The sequence below is a fragment of the Tursiops truncatus genome, chromosome 10 (genome assembly GCF_011762595.2).
Source record: "Tursiops truncatus isolate mTurTru1 chromosome 10, mTurTru1.mat.Y, whole genome shotgun sequence".
NCBI lineage: Eukaryota > Metazoa > Chordata > Mammalia > Artiodactyla > Delphinidae > Tursiops > Tursiops truncatus.
In genome coordinates this window covers 43,208,717-43,224,436 of record NC_047043.1, presented here as the reverse complement: position 1 = coordinate 43,224,436, position 15,720 = coordinate 43,208,717, and the positions used below count along the sequence as shown (strand labels likewise).

Sequence of the window (15,720 nt, the reverse complement as noted above, 5' to 3'; positions counted from 1 at the left end):
TTCTTTTTTTTCTTTTTCCTCTATTTTTAAATTGAGGTGTAGTTGACATAACATTAGAAACAAATTCTTAATATTAATCATTGCTAGACCTTCCTTTTTAGAGAAATGGAGTCAGTGCTGTTTGCTTGACCTTGGAAATACAGCCATAGAGTGACCTAGAAAACTGGAATGTTCTATTTAATGTAGGTTCCTGAAGAAATATCTTACCAGTCTTCTTGTTGGCAATCCTCTCAGCATGATTTATAGTATCCTAGAGCAGTGAATCCGTTTTCTAAAAGCAAATAAAATGATTGGTTTCAGAACCTTTTTAAAAGTATTAATGATTAAAAATCAATCTTTTAATATGTTTCAACAACTTTTTTCGTTTGGTTTTATTTCAGAACGTCTTAATTTATTTGTTGTTTTTTTCTACATAAACTCCAGGAAATTTTTAGAGTCAGTTTTGTTTGTTCTATAAGAAGGTCAATGGTTCTATGATCATTTACTATAAGGTCTAAGCCATTCTTGAATTTATGTGTTAAGTGTTTAATTTTTAACTTAAAATAGTCAAAATACTAGCTACCACTTATATTCCTACCTACTTATATGACAGGCACAGTGCAGGGTCTTGCAAATGAGTTATCTATTATTTATAAGTCTCGTAACTCTTTATCTTGACTACAACTACCACTGTTTTGCCAATATGGACATTGAGGCTTAGAGAAGTTAATTTTCCTGAAATCATATAGCTAAAAGCGGTAGCAGTGACATTTGAACATCAAGTGTATATTCGATATAAACTACGTATTTTGAGTTTTGGTACATTGACCAGGAAATGTTGCAGAAATAGTGTTTATAAGCATACTTTTTATTAGAATTATGATTTTGATTAATACTAAAACTTTCTGAGTTGTGTTAAATGGATACATGAAATAAAAATTAATAGTTTAAAAATCTATAGAGATTTAGTTCAATTCAAATATTAAATAGACTTTGGAGCTTGAACTGTTGTATCTTAGCTGGACTATAAATTCTAATGAGTAGATATCCATGAAAAGAAAAGAAAATTTTAATATGAGCTTTTCCAGTGTGTATTTAGGTTGAGGAGATTTTTGAAAATAATTAAATTTTGTAAATGTCACTGATGAATGTGGCTGCTTTGATACATGCCTGAGATGTTTCCTGGAAAGAATCGTCAAAGGGAGTTGACAAAGTCCCGATTTTTCTCTAGTGGGTGAAAATATTTCCCAGTGAATCCTGGTATTAAAGACATTATACAAAGATATCATTGTCTCAGTGAATTAAAGACATGCCCCTATATTCAGTATTACAGTTCTCTCTGCTGGCTTTGCCAGTGTGACAATTTGTATTCTTGATGTCGGGCACGAAATGATACTACTTGGTGGCTTACTTCCTGCAGTGAGAGGCACATCTCCTTCACTCTCTACCTCACTGGGTTAATAAAGGTGGGATAAAATAGGGCATATGAAGTCTTTTGAGCAGTAGAGATTACATAGTCAGTCAGTGAATGAGGAAGACCTAAGAACACAAGTTCTCTGCTCCTAGGGCAGTAGCCTTAAAAAAATAGACTTTTTAGAGCAGTTTTTTAGAGCAGTTTTAGTTTTATGGAAAAATTGAGGAGAAAGTACAGAGTTCTTCAGTACTCCCTTCCTTCCCCACAATTTCCCCATTTGGTATTTTGCATTGGTGTACATTTGTTTTAATTGATGAACCAATATTAATACATTATTATTAACTAAGATCCAATTTGCATTAGTAACATTGCGCAGTTCTTTCTGGGCTCTCTATCCTGTTCCATTGATTTATGTGTCTGTGTTTGTGCCCGTATCATACTGTTTTGATTACTGTAGCTTTGTATATGGTCTGAAGTCAGGGAGCCTGATTCCTCCAGCTCTGTTCTTCCTTCTGAAGATTGTTTTGGCTATTCAGGGTCTTTTGTGTTTCCATACAAATTTTAAAATTATTTGTTCTAGTTCTGTGAAAAATGTCATCAATATTTTGATAGGGATTGCATCGAATCTGTAGATTGCCTTGGGTAGTATGGTCATTTTAACAATATTAATTCTTCCAACCCCCAAACATTGTATATCTCTCCAACTGTTTGTGTCATCTTTGATTTCTTTCACCATTGTCTTATAATTTTCTGAGTACAGGTCTGGTAGGTTTATTCCTAGGTATTTTATTCTTTTTGATGCAATGGTAAGTGGGATTATTGCCTTAATTTCTTTCTGATTGTTCATTGTTAGTGTATAGACATGCAAGAGATTTCTCTATATTAATTTTGCATCCTGCAGCTTTACTGAATTCATTGATGAGCTCTAGTAGTATTCTGGTGGTGCCTTTAGGATTTTCTGTGTATAGTATCATGTCATCTGCAGACAGTGACAGTTTTACTTCTTTTTTCCCAATTTGGATTCCTTTTATTTCTTTTTCTTGTCTGATTGCTGTGGTTAGGACTTCCAAAACGATATTGAATATGTACAGTTCTTTGGGAGTTGACAGATGCATGTCACGTGTCCACCACTGCAGTATCATATAGAATAGTTCAACAGCGCACAGATCCTGTGTTCTACCTGTTCATCCTCCCCATGCCCATACCTCTGGCAACCCCTGATCGTTTTTTGTCTCCATGTAGTTTTATCTTTTCCAGAATTTCCTGTAGTTGGAATTGTACAGTATGTAGCCTCTTCAGACTGGTTTCTTCCACTTAGTAACATGCATTTAAGTTTCCTCCATGACTCTTCATGACTTGATAGCTCAGTTCTTTTTATTGTTGAATAATATTCCATTGTATAGATTTACCACAGTTTGTTTATTCATTCACCTTTTGAAGGACATCTTGGTTGCTTTCAGCGTTTGTCAGTTTTGAGTAAAGATGCTTAAACGTTTGTGTGCAGGTTTTTGTGTGGACATAAGTTTCCAACTCCTTTGGGTAAATACCTGGGAGTGTGACTGCTGGATCATAGGTAAGACTGTGTTTATCTTGTAAGAAACTGCCAAACTGTCTTCCACAGTGGCTGTACCACTTTTCATTTCCCCCAGCAGTGAGTGAGAGTTCCTGTTGCTCCACATCCTCACCACCATTTGGTGTTATCAGTGTTTTGGATTTTAGCCATTCTGATAGGTGTGTAGTAGCATTGAATTGGTTTAATTTGCATTTCCCTAATGACATATGATGTGGAGCATCTTCTCATATGTGTATTTGCATTTGTATATCTCCTTTGGCGAGTTGTCTGTTCAGATCTTTTGCCCACTTTTTAATTGGGTTGTTTGTTTTCTTCCTGTTGAGTTTTAAGAGTCCTTTGTATCTTTTAGATGTCAGTCCTTTATTACATGTTTTTCAAATGGTTAGTAGTCTTTTTATTTTTTTTAAAGTTTACTTAAATGTCAATTTTATTAATTAAGTTTGAGTTTTGAAATTTTAATTCCATTTCAAACATTTTTTAATTTTTATTTTATATTAGAGTATAGCTGATTTACAATATTGTGTTAGTTTCAGGAGTAAAGCAAAGTGATTGAGTTATACATATTCATATATCCATTCTTTTTCAGATTCTTTTCCCATATAGGTACTACAGAACATTGAGTAGAGTTCCCTGTGCTATACAGTAGGTCCTTGTCAATTATTTATCTTATATATAGTAGTGTGTATATGTTAGTAGTCTTTTTATATTCTTACCTCCTCTTGACACTTTTGAACCATTGCATATTATAGATATTATTTAAATAAATAAGGCCCTGGGTATTTCCTTTCATATGGGCATGTTATTTATAAGTACTGTTTTGTTTTGGGTACGTACACCCTGTGGACCTCGTAATGTGGACTTGCATGGGGTGGCTCAGAGTTCAGCAATCTGACAGTTTGCTTTGGTGTATCTACATGTGCTGCTGCTACAGTTCAGGTATCTGGCTCGCTGGCAGCTATGACGCTTTATAACACTTGAGTCTAAAATTAGTTGAACTGTTCTATTTTAAGGATAGGCTGACATTAGTAGTCTAGGTCCTGCAAAATATGGAAAGTTGAACTCTTAGGATAGTGAATTACTTCTTTTAAAATGTAATCAGAAGTAGGGTTACATAGATAGTAGTTTGTATAATTTTTTAGAGAATTTTTGTGATGGTGATTTGATTATAGCCTGGGTGTCATGCCATATATATATATATATATATATATATATATATATATATATATATATATATAAAATGTCTAATAACACAAAGTTTTATGTTACCACCTAGAATTAAGCAGCAGGTAAATGATCATATTTGAGTTTTAAAACCGTGAGTTATGAGGTACAGCAAGATTACTTGATTTTCTGTTTTGATTGTTCATTTTGTGATCTTTGTGATAACTTTATCTGCATAACAGAAACTAGAGAATATTGAAAATACTTGGTAAATAAAAAGCCAAGTGGTGAAATTCAGAGTTTGATTTTGCATATAGAGTAGATTTTATAATCTTTTTAAGGGAGGGCTTATGGTTATGAAGGCATTTGTAGTATTACTTGAATGTGTCTTTCAAGCAATCTCAGAAGCTAGAACAACTTAGTTACTACAGATATCTTAGTCTTTATACTTTTCTTTGAAGAACAGAAGAAGGATTGAAGAATTCTAAATTACAGAAAGCAAAATGCAAGGGTGCTTTATATTTCTTGTGGAAAAACAGATGTACTTAATCTCCATGCTTTCCCATTTAGAAAACTATATAGAAGTTAAAATTTGTGCTTCAGTAGAATTAAAATAAACAGAATAAAATACTTCTGTAATTAGTCTTTCATTGAAAACATTCAAGCAATATTGTTCCCAACCTCATCTTTCTCATATTTCTCATCAGTAATTAATTGATTACATGCTCAGTTGCACAAATTACTGTGTCACTTGCACCCTCCCCAAGCCTCCATCACATGTTCTAATCAGTTTTCCTTAGGAAAGCTGGACAGAGAGGAAGCACTGGGGCCAAGAAATTGATCTTCATCAAATTGAAATATGTGGTTTAATTCTAAGGTTATTGATCATATACTTAAAAAATGTTCAGAGGAACTTGGGCCTGTGGAAAGACGAGGAACCCAGGCTACAGGGCTGTAGCCTCTGGAAGAGCAGAGATGGGTGAGGATGCACGGCCAGCTCCACGCAGTGTAAGTCAGAGCCTCAGAGAGGACCCAGCTGAGCATCCAAAAGTCTAAGGAGTGGGGCTGGCCTCTGAAGGGAGGCAGATACCAGTGGGAGGAGGCTCTGTGTTGTGGGTGAGGATGGGCAGTGTTGGTGGAGGGTTTTCTGCACCTGCCTTTTCATCTGCACAGTCTGACCTTGCACTTCCTGCTTTGCATTGTGGGCAGAGTATTATCATAATGATTTAATCAATACTTTAAACCAGACAGATTTTGTTTGTAGGTAATCAGTGTTAAGCTGTAAATTTTATCCTCTGCTTTTAAGAACTCTGAATATATTATCAAATATATTATCAATACCATGAATATATTATCAAATCTGAGGCTTCAGTCGTGAGAAATAACTTTTAGGCATGGCTCAACAAATGTAAAGACTGATTGAGACAGCTTGTTTTTTGAGGAAGGCCTGTATTGCTATGAACTTCCCTCTAAGAACTGCTTTTGCTGCATCCCATAGATTTTGTATGGTTCTGTTTTCATTGTTGATTGAGACAATCTTAACACGGTGTAGGAAATTCTGAGTTAGATCGATGATCATAATTATAACACCTTGCATATTGTTTGTATTTTTATATACATGTTACAATTTCATTCTTACGCCTCCTCTCTGAGATAGGTAACATAAGCGTCAGTTCCCTTATTTTGTAGCCAAGGAAACTAGGTTCCCATGATTGCATTGACGGGTGGCCGATTGGCATTCTGGCAGCCAGTCCACAGAGCCCTCTACTTTTGGTAATTGTGGCCCATCTTTATATGCATTCACAGTTTATTATTAACGTATAGATTATAAGTAATGTATGTGATGAGAGGTGAATAGTCTCAGTTTAAGTAAACAGCTATTGAATATGTCCTGGAATTATTGGTAGAGGTCTATATTTAGGAAGGAGATAAATACAGTTTCCTTTTTTGTGTAACTTTGTTTTGGGCTATCCTTAATCTATAAACTTCAGTGAAAAATTCTCTTGCTGGCTATTGGGGATTTAGGTACCTGAGGGAAAAACTCTGTTATCTTTTACTTCCATTGTTAATTGAAGCAGCTCTTAAAATTATAGGGTTTTATGTTTAGACAGAAAAACTATCCCATTGACTAAAGGTATAATTTCTGTATTAGTGGAAAAGGAGGAACTATGTAAGTTTTGTGTGGAATGTGAGAAGAAAAATCTATGACAGCATGTTTGCAAAATAAAGAAATGGACAAAATGGGAACAAAAAATAATCTGTAGTTCCATTATCCAGTATACTAATTAATGTTCTGATATATTTCCTCTCCTTTTCCATTTCTCTTTTCTCCTTAATATGTAACATTTAAAAATTTGGACCATGTATGTAAAACTGTATCCTGCTTATCTACTTAATATATCATGGTATTTTCTAATGCTATTAAATATTGTTTCAAAATATTTTTAATGACTGATGCATGTATTCTGTTATGGATAGTGATAAATAATGTCATGACACCATTTAAGTAATTTTGTATTCTGATGGATTTGGTTAATATTACTACATTGGTATCATTGGATCTAATTACAAGCTTCAGAAATAGAAGTTTTCAAGATCAGAAAGAAATCATATGGATTATATAAGCCAGTTAACAATTAACTGTTTATAAGATACTGCCTAATTCATGACTGAGTAGATTCTTGAGTTGTAGATCCAATTAAAAAATTCTAATCAGTCTGAATTCTAGAAATTCCACAATAAAGGAAGCAGTGACTAATAATGTAGAGATCTGATTTCTATTCCTGGATCTTGATATTAACTAGCTAGTATTGGATGGGCTTATAAATTAAAGGAATGATTGCGTCCTCATCCTATCATACTTTCCTTAATGAATTAATTAATCATTTATTCATTTAGAAAGCATTCATTGAGTGTTTCTTGTGTGATAGTAAGTATGCTAGATCCTTAGGGTGATCGACATAAGGAAGTCAGTGGTCTTTTATTTTTCTTGTAGAGTTGTGGACGTATCACTTTATTCTGATGTGATGATCTGTCTGGTTCTCCTTGACATCACTCTCTGACATACTTTCCATTTACTGTTTTTGGCATCCACGTCATGTTTTATTTGAGATGATCACCATATTCGTAGTTTTAATTTATTTATGGAACTCTCATTGATTCCTTTTGAAAACCTTTTGAAAATGCCTTCAGGACTTTTGATATAGGCTGTAATCGTTGATTGCCTTTACCTTTCATTACTTGTGCTGGTCTTCAAGATTATACTCTTTGTTAATGGTACTGAATTTAGCAGTATTTGGGGGGACTAGGTTTATTGGTAACATTGACTGAAGTAGAACTTTGGAAGAAATTGATAATTTAAAACCTTTTTTACTTTCTTCACATGCATTAATGATATGTAAACTTGGTGCCTTCGAGTGTGTGCAAATGACCTTTTTTGGGAGGTTTTAAAACTGTTCTCTGTCTTAATTGCTGTGTGCTGTACTTGTATGTCTAGCTCTGCATTTCTTCATTGTTTGGTTAAATGATGGCCTTATACAACTTGAGAAAGGCCTAAATGTCGTCCCCTCTGAGGCTTCTTCTTCCATCTCTAGTTAAATGGAAGATTTCTCTTGTACTTTTAATTCTTCACTTTGGGAATGAACGTGAACAGAAAATTCCTGGTTGCCCATTCTTTGAGTCTGAGGTGAAGCTCCCCCCTCAGGACTGGGAACTGTGGCTTTCAGTTTTGAATGCCTTCAATCTGGGGAGTTGCTTAAGCTGTTTTGATTTGTTTTTCTCTTCCCTCATTAACCGCTCCCCCCACCAGTGAACAGAACTGTACAGTAAGTCCCCCGCATACGAATCTTCAAGTTGCGAACTTTCATACGAACACACGTTTCAAAGATGCAAACGTGTGTTCATATATCCAGTCACGTAAGCTAGTTCACGTGTCTGGCATACATTGTCACGTGCATGCATCCTCTACAGGTGGTTGTGCTTTTGTGTACTTTACTGTACAGTAGTGTATAGAGTACAGTATCTTTATTTCAAGCCCAGGATGTCCAGAAGCAAGCATAAAAGTAGCAGTGATGTAGCTGGTACTACTGTACTTTTCAAGGTACTGTACTGTAAGATTAAAAATGTTTTCTTTATTTTTTGTTTGTTTTTTATGTATTATTTATGTGAATAGTATTATAAACCTATTACAGTACAGTACTGTATAGCCAATTGTGTTAGTTGGGTACCTAGGCTAACTTTGTTGGATTTACGAACAAATTGGACTTAAGAATGAGCTCTTGGAGTGGCACTTGTTCCTATGTAGGAGACTTACTGCAGTTCTGCATCTAACCCTGATTCTGCTCTCTTAACGGCCCATCTTTGAGAATTACTATTGCTTGTGGTTGATACAGAGAAAAGATAGAAACGGTGAGTGTGCTGATTTTCCTTCCTTTCATTTTATACTGGAGAAAGCTGAAGTCCAGGGAAGTGGGGATCAGCAGAGGGAAAAGCAAGATCTGCATTGAGGTCTCCTGATCTCTGCGTCTCCACACCACTCTGTCTCCTTTTCTGCTCGCTGGTAGATAGAAGAGGTGCTTTCATTGGCTATGTCTAAGCCACTTATTGAAAAAGCCATGCCTTATGAGAGAATTAGTAAGGAAATTAATGTAGAAGAAACGAGTGGAAAAAGTGAAGCACCAGGGAGCCAGAAGTAGTGTGGTAGTGTCATTCTAGACATGCAGTGAAAGGGATGCTGAGTTTTCAGTGTTGCATTTGATGTTTATGGACTTCGGGGACCAGTGGGATGTCAGTGAAGATAAATTGCATGCAGCAGGCTCATCACTGTTCTGGAGCTTTAAGAAAGAGATTAGGCATAATATAAATTGGATTCATACCATGCAGTTAAAATATTCCTCCATTTTGAAAGGTTCAGTGACAGTTTGGCTGCAGCTTTGGGTCAGCGTGTGGATACCTGGCTGTTTCCTAGTTAGCTACAGGGTTCAGGCTCCAGGCAGGCAGATCTGGGCCACCGACCACTCCCACTCTTGCCCCTTCCCCATGACCTGCCTTCTGAGGGTGTGTGGGCATCTGGGGAAATCACTTCTGCTGTGGATCAGGACTGACAGAGGAGGAGGTGATGCTTTATGACCTCATTTCTAGTCTGTGTCCAGAGTGGGAGCGGCAGTGGAAGGGATGGGAAGTTTGGGTTTGCTCACACCCCAGAGGGGCATGTGGTGTGTGTGGGGGGTTGGGGGTGTGTGTGTAGAAGGGAAGGGAATGGAAAGAGGAGAGGGAGCTTATCTCTTTGTGTTTCTGGGAAGTTGGAGGTGTAGGTTTTAGGTGAATGGTGGCCTGACTCCATTGCCCATCTTTGGTTCTGTGTACTTAACATTTACATCCCCCATACCCTGTATGCTCAGGTGTGCTTCTACTGCCTGGTCCAAGCTCCCCAGCCCCCCTGTGACAGCAGCAGGCAAGTATGTGGTTGGGAGGATGTGATTTGGAAAGTGTGTTTCCAATAGGAACATGCCTATTGTATGTATTTATTAAAATTTATTTTTTATAGATCCAGTGTTATATATTTTAATTATTCTAGATAATGACTCCAAAATGTCAGTGTATGTTGTACAGCAATAATGTTGTTTTACCATTTTCAAAATTAAACATAGAGCTTTGTACTACCGGGGTTATCTAATCTTTATTTAAACAGCATTTTTAAGAGAAAATGTGTTCTAAGTTGGTTGTTTGGAATTTACAAGTAAATTTCTATAGTAAAATTTTCACTGGCAAATATTTGACCGGGGGTAGGTCTAGGGAGAAATTAAAAGGATTTTAGAAAAAAGTTAGAAACAGTATTTTTTTAAAGTTAGTAACCACTTTTATTCTTATTACCATCTTCCAAAAGCATTTAGTATAACATCCAGGACTGGCAAGGAGGGGGAGGGGCAACAGTACTCCATGCATTGCTTCTGACATGTGCTTCATTACCATCTTTGTGGAAAGGAGGTTGCTGCTGAAGTCACACCTACTGTGACCCCAAATTTCAGCATCTTCCCTACAGGTAGAATTCAAGATATTTATTGTGGCATTGTTTATGATAGCAAAATACTAGAAACAACCTGAATGACTAGGGGATAGTTGAATAAATTTAGATACTTCTGTACCTTGAAGTGTTAAGGAATTGGTAAAAAATATGAGTTAGATGTCTAATCATTGACCCATAACATTTTACCGATGTATTATTATTATTTAAAAATATATTTATTTATTTATTTGGCCGTGCCAGGTCTTAGTTGCAGCACACGCGATCTTCGTTGCGGCATGCGAGCCCTTTAGTTGCAGCATGCAAGATCTTAGTCGCGGCATGTGGGATCTAGTTCCCTAACCAGGGATTGAACCTGGGCCCCCTTCACTGGGAGCATGGAGTCTTAACCACTAGACCACCAGGGAAGTCCCCCAATGTATTATTAAGAAAAATTAAAAGGCAGAGGAATAATGTGTATGGCATTTTTATTAAAAAAAAGGAAAAAGAAAAAAATTTATACTGAAACATAGGGAGAGAGATGAAGGTTAGAAACCGAACTGTTAACAGGGTTAACTCCAGGGGGTAAGATTTTTTTTTTTCAATCTCGGTGTTTGACATTTAAAAAAAGTAGCTATTACTTCTGTAATAAATATAAATACCACCACAAATAAAGTAGAACGTTTAAAAGAAGAAAATTATTAAATATTAGCATGTATGTGATGAAACAGTGCTGGTTTTTGAGAATAGCTTCCTCCATGTGAATCAGACAGGTATAATTTATAAGCAACATTGTGGGTATTAAGTGACATTCGCTTAATAGACCATCTGGCACTTTCATGAACAATTTACAGACTTATGGTTTGTGTGGTCCTTATGGCTGAGGTGGTTCATTATGATCTCAGCTATCATTCTTAGCATCTGATTTGATCAGACACTTGCAGGCAAAGTCCAGTGAGGCGAGAAGGTGCTGACTCAAATAGTCAGGCAGATGGAACCATGGTCTCTAAGGAGTGCTGTCCTTAGCCACAGTTCTGTTTGTTTTCTTATATGGCTTCATTTTTTACTCATTTATTTAACAAATTATCTGAAAATGTATTGAGTGCCCATGACATACACAAAGATGGAAAAAAATGGTGTTGCTTTTTGTTTTAGGAGATCTCAGTCTGTTGGGGAAAACCAGCAAGATGAATTCTGGAACAATTACAATGCTGTATATGCAGTATGAATAAAGTATCCATTGAGTGACTTTCTTACACCCTTTACCTGGTGAGGCCAGCATGCCCTGTATTTCTTAGCTTCTCTCATAAGCTTTTATTTCTCTGACAAGCAGGAATACAGAAGCTATAGGAGAGCCCTGTTACAGTACAACATTTTCTTTTTCTGTGGATTGGAATATAACATAACCCCAGGGTTAGAAGGGAATACCTAATACTAATAGATGATATAGATATACAGCAGGGAGACGGAGGAAAATGAATTGCATATTTGTTTATAGGATCATCACATAAGGGAATATTGAATAGTTTTGACAAGTTGGGAAACTATAGCAAATATTTTTTAAGTCTTTTAAATATTTCTAGTGCTTATCATGGTACTTGGAATATTGTAAATGCTTAATAATTATTTCGTTTTTTAACTGATTGAATGAATGAATTTCTATTGAGTGTTTGGGCTTTAAGATTTTCTGAATTCAGTTTCTTAATAAAGCTAAATAGAGTTACTCTGTCCTAAGGTTCATTAATACTTTCTTTTCAGTTTCTAATCTGTTGTTAATGCTCTGCAGTATATTTTTCATCTCTAGAAGGTCAGTTTGGGTTTTTTTTCACTTCTTTTGTATCTTCTGTGTCTCTCCTTAATATGCTTATGCTTTTCTCTATCTTTTTGGACACGTGGAGTATATTAATAATAGCTGTTTTAATATCCCAGTCTACTGCTTCTACTTTTTGTGTCATTTTCTGGGTCTGTTCCTTTGATTACTGTTTCTCCACATTATGGTCACATTTTCCAGCTTCACTGCATGTCTGGTAATTTTTTGTGTAGATGCCAGACATTGTTAATTTTACTTAGTTGGGTGCTGAATTTTTTTAATCTTCTTTTAAGTGTTTTTGAGTTTTGTTTGTGATACAGTTAAGTATTCACAATAGACTGACCCTTTTAAGGTTTGCTTTTTAAGCTTTGTTAGGCAGGACCAGATCTGCTTTAGCCTAGGGCTTATTTTCCCCACGACTGAGGCAGCACCCTTTTGCATTCTGCCTGCTCTTTTCTGGTGGTTCTTCACCTGGCTCTGGTAGTTTCCTTATACATATGTACACACCTCAGGTAAATGCAACCCCTTGTGTATCTCCAGACGTGGCCTTTGTGCAGCTCTTTCCTGTTCTCTGCACTGAAATTTCTGATGGTCTTGACCTCCTCAGGTGAGCTGTCTCCTCCTCTGAGAGAGACCACCTTCTCCCTCCCCGACCCCAGTTCCCCCAGCGCCTGCACTGTAACCTGGAAACTCACTCCACGCAGTTTGCTGGGGTGGGGTGTGATAAAGGCTCACCTTGTTTGTTTCCCTTTTCTCTGAAATCACTGTTGGCTGTTCTGTCTATTGTGTAACGTCCAAATCTGTGGTTCCATAAATTTTGTCTCTCTTTTTAGAGACAAATATAGTTGTGTCAAGTGGGAGAATGAATCCAGTTCCTATTCCTCCATCGTGCCCAGAGGTGGAAGGTCCTCCTTTTCTCTGTTTTTATTTTTTTTTAATTTATTTATTTTACCTATTTGTTTTTGACTGCATTGGGTCTTCATTGCTGCATGCAGGCTTTCTCTAGTTGTGGCAAGTGAGGGCTACTCTTCATTGCAGTGCACGGCTTCTCATTGCGGTGGCTTCTCTTGTTGCAGAATACGGGCTCTAGGTGCAAGGGCTTCAGTAGTTGTGGCACACGGGCTCAGCAGTTGTGGCACACGGGCTCAGCAGTTGTGGCGCATGGGCTTAGTTGCTCTGTGGCATGTGGAATCTTCCTGGACCAGGGCTCAAACCCATGTCCTGTGCATTGGCAGGTGGATTCTTAACCACTGTACCACCAGGAAGCCCTCCTTTACTCTTTAAAGAAGGCTCATGTGCATATAGCTTGTGCATAAATTTTCTTTTGTCACAACTAGATGGATTATAGAAATGTAGACTTAAAACCCTCAAAGTCCTGCATATACAGTTCATCTAAACGTTTATTATGTTCTTTCTGTTTGGTGGGTACTCTGGACTTGGCTGGTGAAAGTTTGGGAAGGAAAAAGCATGGTCCCAGTTCATGTGTTGCCTTCGTGTTAGTATGACCCTGAGACGAGAGCATCATTATACAGCCAGAGAATGAAGACATGACACATAGATTTCAGTATTTTCACATTAACATAAATGTTTCTATTTATGTGATATTTAAACTTGAGTCAGTTTAATAAAAGGATGTTACCATAGTCAGGTGGGGAGGAGGGAAGGATTCTTTTTTTAGCAACAGCACATTTACTCAGAAAAATAGAGCAGAATCATAGAGCTGAGATTGCATCATTTAGTGTTTGCATTTTATGATTGAGAAGAATTGGGCTCAGAGATATTAAGCTCTTTGAACTAGATAGAACTGGAGCCCAGGAATTCTACTTTGTAGCATTTCCCACTTAATCATACTGTCTTTGTACTTCGAAGCACCCAGATGCATGTGCTGTACTTCTCTTCTTCCTGGGCCCGACCACGTAGTGTGAGTCTTAGGGCCCAGCAGCCTGTTTTCTTGCAGGCTTTGTTCTGTGCTGTGTAGATTCTGCCATACTTTTGGCTTGAATTGGAACATTTAGTTGGTCCCTCTGAACACATTATCCTGTATTGCATTAGGTCCTAACAGAGATAGACACTGAGCAGTTGGGAGACAGTTGAGTGCTTGACCATTATTCTGGAAGTTTATATTTGTGTTTCAGCCGGAGTGACTGTTTGATATTGACTTGACTTGCGAAGTAATGTCAGAAGGTCAAAACAATTTTCAGATATGTATTGATTGTATCTGATGACGGTTTGGCACTTGACTTTTACCTCCTTAAGGTGGCCTTCGTATTGAACCATGGCAAATTAGTCCTGTTATTTTTAAAGAATATTGACTCCATCTGGCTTTGGCAGTGCAGAAAAGGCAAGACTGGCATAGTTATACACAAGGGTATGTGGTTCTTTGGGGACACAGTTTTGAAAAGGAACCTGAACTTGGCAGTCAGGTTTGTATACACACTACCACGTAGGGACAAGGAGACTAGAGATAACTAACATTTTGATTTGCCACCCTTTCTTTTTTTCCTGTGAAAAGGAAAGAAATGAAAGATGATTTATTATAATAAATCTGTAATAACAGGCAGTAGTGTGCTGGTAAATTTTTGACAACCGATTCTTCCAGGATAAAGTCTTGATTTATAGCATTTGTGCTTTTCCATGGTGTAAGTATTTTCACCATGATTGATTTCAGGGTACCAGCTTGACATCACTGAATGCAGAGTTGGAAAGAGAGGTATAGTATCTCACCATGACCTGGTGCTTCCACCATGCAGGTGCCATAGATGTAAATAGTAAAATGTAGTGACATCATTAGTAAGTGACAAGTTGTGAATATTTATTATCTTGGTTTTAATGTAACGTGTTTAATTGTAGCTTTAGGTAATTTAATTTTTTAATGATGGCTGTAGTTAACAATTGGCTAACAAAATTCTGGAAATTCAGCAGTTCACTCAAGCTAGCCTACTGCTGAAAATAGGTAACATTTATTGAGCACATACTATCTGCCAGGCATAGTCTAAGTGCTCTGCATGAAGTATGTCATCTTCAGATTAACCCTATGAAGTAGGTGCTTAGATAATCTCCATTATGCAGTTGATAAAGTGGAGGCACATAGAAGTGTAGTAATTGCCCAGGTCATGGTTTGAGGGTAGCTGAGCTGGGGTTCAGAACCAGGCCACCTGTTCCTAGAGCCTGTCCTCTTAACCCTCTTGCAGTACTGCCTCTTGAGGTTAAAGATATTCTTGAACATGAGGCCATCGTAGCTATGATAAATTTTAAGTAAAACTACTCATTCTTCAGAGTTATTTTATGACTTGTTTCAGTAATTGTTTAGATTTGATTTGAATTTTCATTTATGATAAAGTGTTACTGTCTTTAACATATGAAGTGTTTATGTAAATCAGCAAGAAAAGCAGCACTCTCTCCAGTAGAAAAACAGCCCAGTGATTTCAATAGGCAATTCATGAGAACTGGCCATGGCCTGTGGGCAGTGAAAGCAGGGACAGTGTCCATTCTCCTCTCTGTGATATCAGTCCCAGCCTTGCAGAATACCTGACCCAGATCAGGGCTCCATAAAGACCATTTTATTCCTGTTAATTTTTTACGTGTCTTAATGAAGCATATATAAAGATTTCTTGACCTTTTCCTTATATAAGGCTATTTTCTAATGTTGCCTTAATTAAAGAAAGGAAAATTTTCAGGAAAGTGTTTCTTACTGTATTGTTAGAGACATTTTATTATTAAAAAATCCTAAGTTCAAACAAGGATGAGGAGGCCTAATCAGTTTTTTTCTTAATTATAATTAA

General features: G+C 36.9%; 1 protein-coding gene across 26 annotated transcripts in view; it reads left to right on the top strand.

Annotated features, from left to right (window-relative positions):
- Nucleotides 1–15,720, top strand: part of DST (dystonin) — a 497,752-nt gene that overhangs the window by 113,759 nt on the left and 368,273 nt on the right. The gene's annotated exons all lie outside the window — the stretch shown is intronic.